The sequence below is a fragment of the Sinocyclocheilus anshuiensis genome, unplaced genomic scaffold (assembly GCF_001515605.1).
Source record: "Sinocyclocheilus anshuiensis isolate Anshui unplaced genomic scaffold, SAMN03320099.WGS_v1.1 scaffold1023, whole genome shotgun sequence".
In the NCBI taxonomy this organism is placed as follows: Eukaryota; Metazoa; Chordata; class Actinopteri; order Cypriniformes; family Cyprinidae; genus Sinocyclocheilus; species Sinocyclocheilus anshuiensis.
In genome coordinates this window covers 572,314-581,052 of record NW_015546084.1, presented here as the reverse complement: position 1 = coordinate 581,052, position 8,739 = coordinate 572,314, and the positions used below count along the sequence as shown (strand labels likewise).

General features: G+C 33.7%; 1 protein-coding gene across 1 annotated transcript in view; it reads left to right on the top strand.

Annotated features, from left to right (window-relative positions):
- The first annotated feature begins 4,253 nt into the window (after nt 1–4,253).
- The window catches only part of LOC107700024 (potassium channel subfamily K member 4-like), a 34,525-nt gene continuing 30,039 nt past the window's right edge, over nt 4,254–8,739 (top strand). The window contains exon 1 of the mRNA XM_016501516.1: nt 4,254–4,398. The gene's annotated coding sequence lies outside the window, so the exon portion shown is untranslated. The remainder of the gene's footprint in view (nt 4,399–8,739) is intronic.

The window sequence follows — 8,739 nt, the reverse complement described above, 5'->3', positions numbered from 1 at the left end:
TAACTTAAGTTAGAGCTGCATGATTCTGGATACAGAGAATCCAATTTTTTTTAGTTTCAAACAGACAATTTGATTCTGAACAGACAACTAAAAATAAAATTTAATTTACTAGAAGTTCTGACAAAATGTTAATGCTGCAGTCTATTTAAAATGCTTAATCTGAATTAATTTAAAAAATGGTCTGAATGAATGATTAAATAAGAAAGGAAAACTTGAAATCGCATCATATGACCCCTTTAATACAAACACACAGCTCATTCGGACGCTGCATGGACTTTGATTTCCTCTCACTCACATAAATTATTGACACAAAACATAACTTTACGTTGGTTTGACTGAAAAATGTTAACATAACTTTACATTGGTTTGACTGAAAAAAATTGTGTTACCTGATATCGCCATATGTTTGCAGGACCTCACACATGCAGTCTGCCCCTTCCTCTGTGTTCACACTCCAGCTTCTGTTCTCCGTTGACATGTCACAGCTCATATTAGTTTAAAATAAGAATTTAACAGGCAAATAATCAGGAACTGAGTGACCGAGTTATCTCGCGGATCAGTAGCAAACGCATCACCAAACTGACGTATATTTTCAAACCTGACTAGTAAAAAGGCACGCACTTTTGCCATTGGCCAGTTTCGTGGATGACAGTCAGATTAGCCAATCATGATGAAAGCAACCAGGTGAAACAACCAATTGCAATTGTTTCAGAGTGGTAACGAAAGTAAAGAGGTTTTTTTTTTAAAGAAACGTGTGTATTTTTTAGGCTGTATTATTTGTTTAGTTCAGTGTATGAATAAAAATGTAATAATGAATTGCAAACTGTAGGCACCTACACAAAATTGTAAATCCACACAAAATCTCACTGCTCTTTTGAGATTAAAACTGCATCCATTATAATTATTGTTACTAATGACAATAATTATATTTGTACATATACATTTGGATTTTTGAAGAGGTGTTTTGATCAAAATATCATAAAATGCTAATAAATAAAATATTAATATCATAATTCAAAAGGAAGATATTTCTTGTTATTGACATGACATTGATTCAACATAGATATTTTAAAAAAAATTTTTTTAATGATTTGTTTTTGTTAAAAACATTTTTCAATGATTTAGCATTAAACTTTATATCAACATTGTGTAAACGTTAAAACAGCAACTGACATTATTTCAATCATATTTTAACTTTGAAGGTTGGTCATGTGCCAACTAGACTGAAAAGAAAAGTCTGTACTGCTGGTTCAAAAAGAAAATTGAACACAAAACAATATGCTAACTGAATGAAACTTTATTCTGAACATCTGTGTCATATACTGCAAACACGATTTCTGGATTTTTCCATCAGAAACATGAATTTCAATTCCAAATACACTATAATCCAATTATTTTGATAGATAATTAGCTTTCTGTAACCCATTCTTCATATTGCACAGTGACCATTTTCTGGATATTTTGAACCATTTGTATGGATTTTGAAATAACTATATGGAGATAAGCATGTGCTTTGCACACCATTGCTGATGGCACTCTGGGTTTAATTTGATTTGTACTGTATATTCCAGGGCTTTTCAACTCCTGACTCATGAACTCTTCAACAGTCCTAAATGTACTGACAACTGGACAATTCTCAGAACAACAAGGTTCTACTAGGCAGATGTTAATAACCTTTAATCGAGCGGCTTCAGAACTAAATCTGCCATTTGCTTCATGAAATGATCTGCAATAAAGTATAGACATTCCAGCAAAATGCTTAATGTTCTTAATTTTGTGTGCATAATATATAAGGTGGCATTAATTCTCTTTAAGATCACTTGAAGCCTTCTTTATTGAACAGCTCATGCCTTATGTTTGGTCACATGTTCACTACAAAGTGTGTAGTCTTCTTAAACCAGACATTACATTATTTAGAAACAGCAGCAGTCATATTTAATTTATCACTGTATATTTTTAGATCTGCACACAATGTGCCTGCATAACAATTTAATTGGGCCAAACTGGAGAAATATGCTCTCAACTTAAAGACTTAACAAAAAACAAACAAATATATACAGTGGACACTGTTCCACAAGTCTGAATGTTCTTGCATTAGATACAAAATGGAACTAATTTTGTGATGCCTTTTTGATATTACCTTAAATCAGCTGGTCTGAAGGGAATTTTTTGTGGATGCTGGTTTTCTTCAAGTTCACACAGGTGTCCTATTGGAGTAACCACAGCTGTTGTTAATCACACTAACTTGATTTGTTATCATTCAAAACCAAGAAAGTATTTAAAAAGTGTTTATGTGCTATCTTTCTTTAAAAAAAACAAAAAAAAAAAAAACATTTTATGCAGCATTTTTAAATTAAGGACAGTAAGCAAGCACGTGCACACATAGACATCAAAGGGGGCTTGAGCACCTGCCCTTTTTCTTCTTTGAGAGAAAGTGCCCTTTTCTCTGGGGAGTGTTTTTTAAAAAACTTTTTATTTAATGAATATATGTAAATATGTGCACGTTGTGTGTTTCTGTTTGTGCACGTTGTGTGTTTCTGTTTGCGCACAGCTTTCCCTGTCAAACAAATAAAAAAATCAAAATATCGGGTCAGGTCAGGAAATGTTAAGACTCGCGTCTCTGCAGCACAGCAGTGTTGCACACATTGATCAGCACATCACTGACAGGCAAGAGAGCCACAGAAGTGAAGCCCTCCCTCCCTTTCCAGTTGTGTTCATCTTGGTGTGGAGGTGAGTGGTGATGAACAACAGAGTAAGCTATCTGTGCCTCGAATTTACAGCTAATTATCCAAAAAACAAAAGGCAATTATAGTTAGCTAATTTGTCTTGCTAACATCCATGACTCATGAGAGAGTTATGGGTTAGACCAGTGCGCATTCTTTCACTGCATGATTCAGTTTATTAAAATGCATTTAGAATGATCACAAAATTGAAGATATGGGGGCAGAAATGTATATATTTATATAATTTCATATAGTTAATAAGTATCACGCGAATGTAAGTATGACGTTTTTTTTCACCAAAAAGCAACATGATTACAAATGTGATATTGATTTTATACAGCAGTTCAATAAACAAGAATTTAACATTAAGACACTTACATTTTAGACATAATATTGACTGTTTTTGCTCTATTTCGCCAATAAATATAATTCCAATTTCCGTCTCTGAGCAACATGATGCTGTTTTGTTCCTGAATGAATCAACCGTTTAAATGATTCGGTTCAATCGCAATGACTCACTTATTAACAGTGACTTGCTGCCACCTACTGGCGGTTTTAATTTCACATTTAAAATATCTTTTAATTTTTTAAAATAATTTCAAATATCAGTAGCCTATTCAACGTTTTATGTTTAAAATATCAAAACAGTATTAATGCATTTGTAACTGCAGGTTAAACATTCATGTCCTGCATTAAACAGTGTGTAAATGCATCTAAATGTCCCTTCTAATGCAGCTTCTGTGTTTTCTCTGCATTGCAGATTAAATTTGTTTATACTGATTTCATTTGCTTGGTAACAGCCCAAATTACTTTTTTATTTAATTATTATAATTGACTGATTCAATTTAAGAATTTGACTGAAAAGATGATGCACATTTTATTTTTTTAGAAAAATTGGCTTTATAAAGGTAAAACTGCCCATAAAAGGTAAAAATCTATTTAAACTTATTGGAAAAGATTCATTTCTATCACTGCTGTGAACTGATCACCACACAGAATATGAGGAATATCAAAAACTTTAGGAGTCAGCTGTCTACGGTTGTCCTTAAGATATCAGCACAATAACACACTCAGCAAAATATCATCTAATTATCGTTATCGATAAAATCCCAGAAAATATTGAAATATATTTTTTTGTCAATATTGCACACCCCTAATAGGCTATATTTAACGTTTTGTTTAGAAATAAAAATTTAAATAAAAAAGTGCCCTTTTTTCCACTTGAGCCCCTGCCCCTCAAAATGTCTGTGCAACTGAGTTTAAACTAACATCCCATTAAACTGGAATAAACTGGGCCGGGAAAAGAATGATCCGAAGGGAAAGACCAATTATCCGATCAAGCTCAGAATCTCTGCATTGACCCCACCCTTTCTCTTTTTTTCTCCTCTCTCTTTCACCATCCTTTACTGTAGTAGCCCTTCCCTGCTCTGCTGATCCCACCCTCTCCCACATACACACACAAACGCACTCACAAAGCCCACAAACATGCTGCCAGTCTCGCATACACTCACTCTCTCAGCTCTGCCTCCGTCTGATTGAGTACCTTTTCATTCTTGGGCACTCAGCAACAGTCTCTGACTATCTCACACACACACACTTACTCACACACCCTCTGGAAGGAATCCTGCAGTTTGCGGCTGCAGTGCTCTGGATATGCCGGACCATCTGCTTTGAGGTGGGAAATGGGCTTGAGAGCTTGTGTGTAAGAATCTGTTCCTGATTCATTCTGTAATTTTAGTGTTAATCTGATCAAATGTTGGTCCTGCATTGAAGTTTATTACATCCTGTGATGGTCTCTTTGGAAGTTTCGTACCAAGTGATTTACTAATGCTGTATTTTGGGTATATTTTGAGTAACTGTGCATGGAAATTCAGATTTTAAGTTATAAGTTTAGTGTGCTGAGTCAAATCAAATAAGCAATTATGCATACTTCTACCTACAAGTAAAAGAAGTTGTGAATACTTGTTATAAACTGTATAAATGCACTGGAAGTTGGACATTCATGCTGTGAAATCTTCTTAAACCTGCATGGGCTGATGTGTATTTTGGGGAGATTGTCTTTAGCTTGATTAATTAGTAGATCTAATTGCCTGAATGTCTATGTATTTGCTGGTTCACCAAACCACTTTTTATAGAGAGCTTGCAACTATGCAGTCAGCAGATCCTCCAGCGCTCCGAATCAAACTCTAAACCCAATAACTGCCACAGACATTTCAGTCTCCTGGCATCTGAACTCAGATCTCACACACGCACACACATTCACACGCACATGAGGAGTCACACACTCGTAAATACACAAATACTGTCCTCAGTATAACTCACGGCGGATATCATTACAAATATCTCTTGATACTATAAAATAAAAATATAAGAACTGCTAAATAATTTAGTCACACAACATGTGACGTTGTCACAAGGAATATATGAAATGTGCTTTTTCTAGCAGTGGTTTTGTATGTTAGTTTTCAAAACCATCATGAATGACAATATTTTTTGTAAATTCTGTCACAAGGGTTTTTAAATGTTATAAATGCACACAATTTGCTCATTATTAACTATTCATATTTATTATCTAAAACAATATTTTTAATCATTTTCATGTATAATTATTATTTGATCATTTTATGAACATAAGTGTGATTATATATAAGTTAAAATAATTAAAACATAAACAATTATAAAACAGTTTCATTAATGTTTTATTGCTTTAATTTAATTTTTGTATATTATATATATATATATATATACACACACACACACACACAGTATGCACACACACACACACATATATATATATATATATATATATATATACACACACACACACAGTATGACAACAATATGTTGACTATACTGGCCTAATTTCTCACGCAGTTCTCCGTGCCCAATAAAAACCTGGTCAACCTCAGCTCTTTGTAATAATCAATAACTGCTCAGCTGTAATTCTTATTCATGATACTTTTCCTTCACATCATTTATTCACATCTGACACAGCCTTCACTGACTCTAAAGTGCTTCTCACTCACACTTTCTGTAATTTGATTTGCATATAGTTGAGCTCATCTTCTGTATTGACAAGAATCATTCAGAGTCGTTCTGAGAGTGAATCATTGTGTCCTCATGTCCCAAATTCACCTCTATGTCCTGTTTATTAGGTTTTGTTTGTCTAACAGCTGGTAAATGTCTGATGTTGCTACTCAGTAAATAAGAGAAGACAGATGAGTTTTGTTTCACAACGTGACAGTGAAGGTGCAACCTTCATAACATGACGGGAGCCACCTGGCCCTCAATGTGATTCCTGTCATAACTGTCCACTGAAATCCAAAAATACATTTGTTTAAAGTCAGGAAAGCATTCAGAGCAGTTTCACACTGGGTACCAGGGCTTTATGTGTTTTATGTCTTGACAGTGTGTCTTCAAAGTCCTTTAAATCATCAAAAGGACTTAAAATAGACTTCTATAATTCATGTGTGGTTTATAAAATATTAAAAACAACAACAACATGTACACTGCCATTGGGGTCAGTTATTATTATTTTTTTAATAAATTCAGCAAGGATCCATTAAATTTATCAAAAGTGACATTTATAATGTGACAAAAGATTTCTGTTTTAAATAAATGCTGATCTTTTGAACTTTCTATTTGTCAAAAATAAACCGGTGGTGGACAAAGTAATGTGAACACCCACCCGTTATTATAGAGGTTAATATCATATGTGACCCTGGACAACACAAAACCAGTCATAAGGGTACATTTTTCGAAATTGAGATTTATACATCATCTGAAAGCTGAATAAATGAGCTTTCCATTGATGTATGGTTTGTTAGGATCAATATTTGGCCGAGATACAACTATTTGAAAATCTGTAATCTGAGGGTGCAAAAAAATCTAAATATTGAGAAAATCACCTTAAAAGTTGTCCAAATGAAGTTCTTAGCAATGCATATTACTAATCAAAAATTAAGCTTTTATATATTTACAGTAGGAAATTTACAAAGTATCTTCCATGGAACATGATCTTTACTTAATGTCCTAATGATTTTTGGCATAAAAGAAAAATCTATAATTTTGACCCATACAATGTATTTTTGGCTATTGCTACAAATATACCCCAGCGACTTAAGACTGGTTTTGTGGTCCAGGGTCACATATGTGTAGGGTATAGTGAAAAAACCTTGTGATTGTCTTTTATATATATTTTCGTTTTCTATACTCTCTAGTTTGTATAACAGTGTAGTATAAGTGTTCAGCAGTGTTTAGTACAAGCCGTGGGTGAAATGGGTGAGTTGTCAGACTTCCAAAAAGGGCAAATCATTAGAGCCCATTTAGCAGGAGCGTCTATAACCTTAACAGCCCATTTGTTTAGTGTTTTAAGAATTACAACATGTCAAGACTTTATCATTGAAGAAGAATAGTGGTTAAACACTGAAAGTGACTAATAGGGACCAGAGATCACTGAGAAGGGTTGTACCCAGGGGCGTTGCTAGTGGGGGGAAAAGGGTGACAGAGTGCATAGGGCCCAGAATTCTGATGCCCGCGATCGCATAGCCTACTGGCCATCGGGAACACCGCGACATTCCATTCAGTGGGCTGATCGCCAAAACGAAGGAGACCTCCCTAATATTAGGCGCTGTTTTTAAATTACACTTTAATTTAAAATCTGCCACGATTTAAAAGAGATAAACAGCGCAAGTCGCTTGATCTATTCAGATGTGACACAGAATTGTTATACAGTGGTGTGATATGAGAACATTAAAGGTTCTGTAGTGATGCTGGCTGAAAACAGCCACGACAATGAGGTATATTGGAAAACGCCAATAGGCTTTTCAATTCAGCACCACAGTAATTTAACTTGAAGTTAACACTGTACAAATAGCCTATGTGTTGGCAGAAATGTATTTATTATAAATGTTACTGTTATTACATATTGGGGAATAGGCTATTTTAATTTCATAGAAGCTGTTTTGTAGTTTCTTCATGATTAGTTTTTTTAAACTACAAATTTTATAGTTTATTATTACTTGTTTATTTTAAAAACCATATGTGACCCTGGACCACAAAACCAGTCTTAAGTCGCTGGGGTATATTTGTAGCAATAGCCAAAAATACGTTCAAAATTATTGATTTTTATTGTATGCCAAAAATCATTAGGATATTAAATAAAGATCATGTTCCATGAAGATATTTTGTAAATTTCCTACTGTAAATATATAAAAAAATATTTTTTTTATTAGTAATATGCATTGCTAAGAACTTCATTTGGACAACTTTAAAGGCGATTTTCTCAATATTTTGATTTTTTTGCACCCTCAAATTCCAAATTCTTGGCCAAATATTGTCCTATCCTAACAAACCATACATCAATGGAAAGCTTATTTATTCAGCTTTCAGATGATGTATAAATCTCAATTTCGAAAAAATGTACCCTTATGACTGGTTTTGTGGTCCAGGGTCACATATAACCATGGTAATGAGGACCATGGTTTTACTTCTTGTGACCACCATCCTACTAATACTAGTCAGTTAAACTCTGGATACTTCTTTCTTTTTAGATGTTTAGTTCTAATGAATTTTAATTGAAGTAAAATGTTAATTCAATAAGGGCCTGGTTAAAGATAAATATCAGTGTCTTATATAAATTAGGTGCTTATTATATTCAAATGTGACCCTGGACCACAAAACCAGTCATAAGGGTCAATTTTTTAAAATTTAAATAAAACAATTTAAAAATCTAAATATTGAGAAAATTGCCTTTAAAGCTGTCCGAATGAAGTTCTTAGCAATGCATATTACTAGGGCTGGGTTTTGACACAAATTTCACGATTCGATTTGACAAGCTTGCGATTCGATTCGATTCCCGATTCGATTCGATGTCGATTATTTTGGATATATCAGGTACAGTACATGACAAATTTTCTCATGGAAAAATAATCTCTTAACTAATGCTGTAAAATATACACAAGTCAGTTGGTACTACATTACTATAATATTGAAGGTTAAAACTGACTGATTTTTT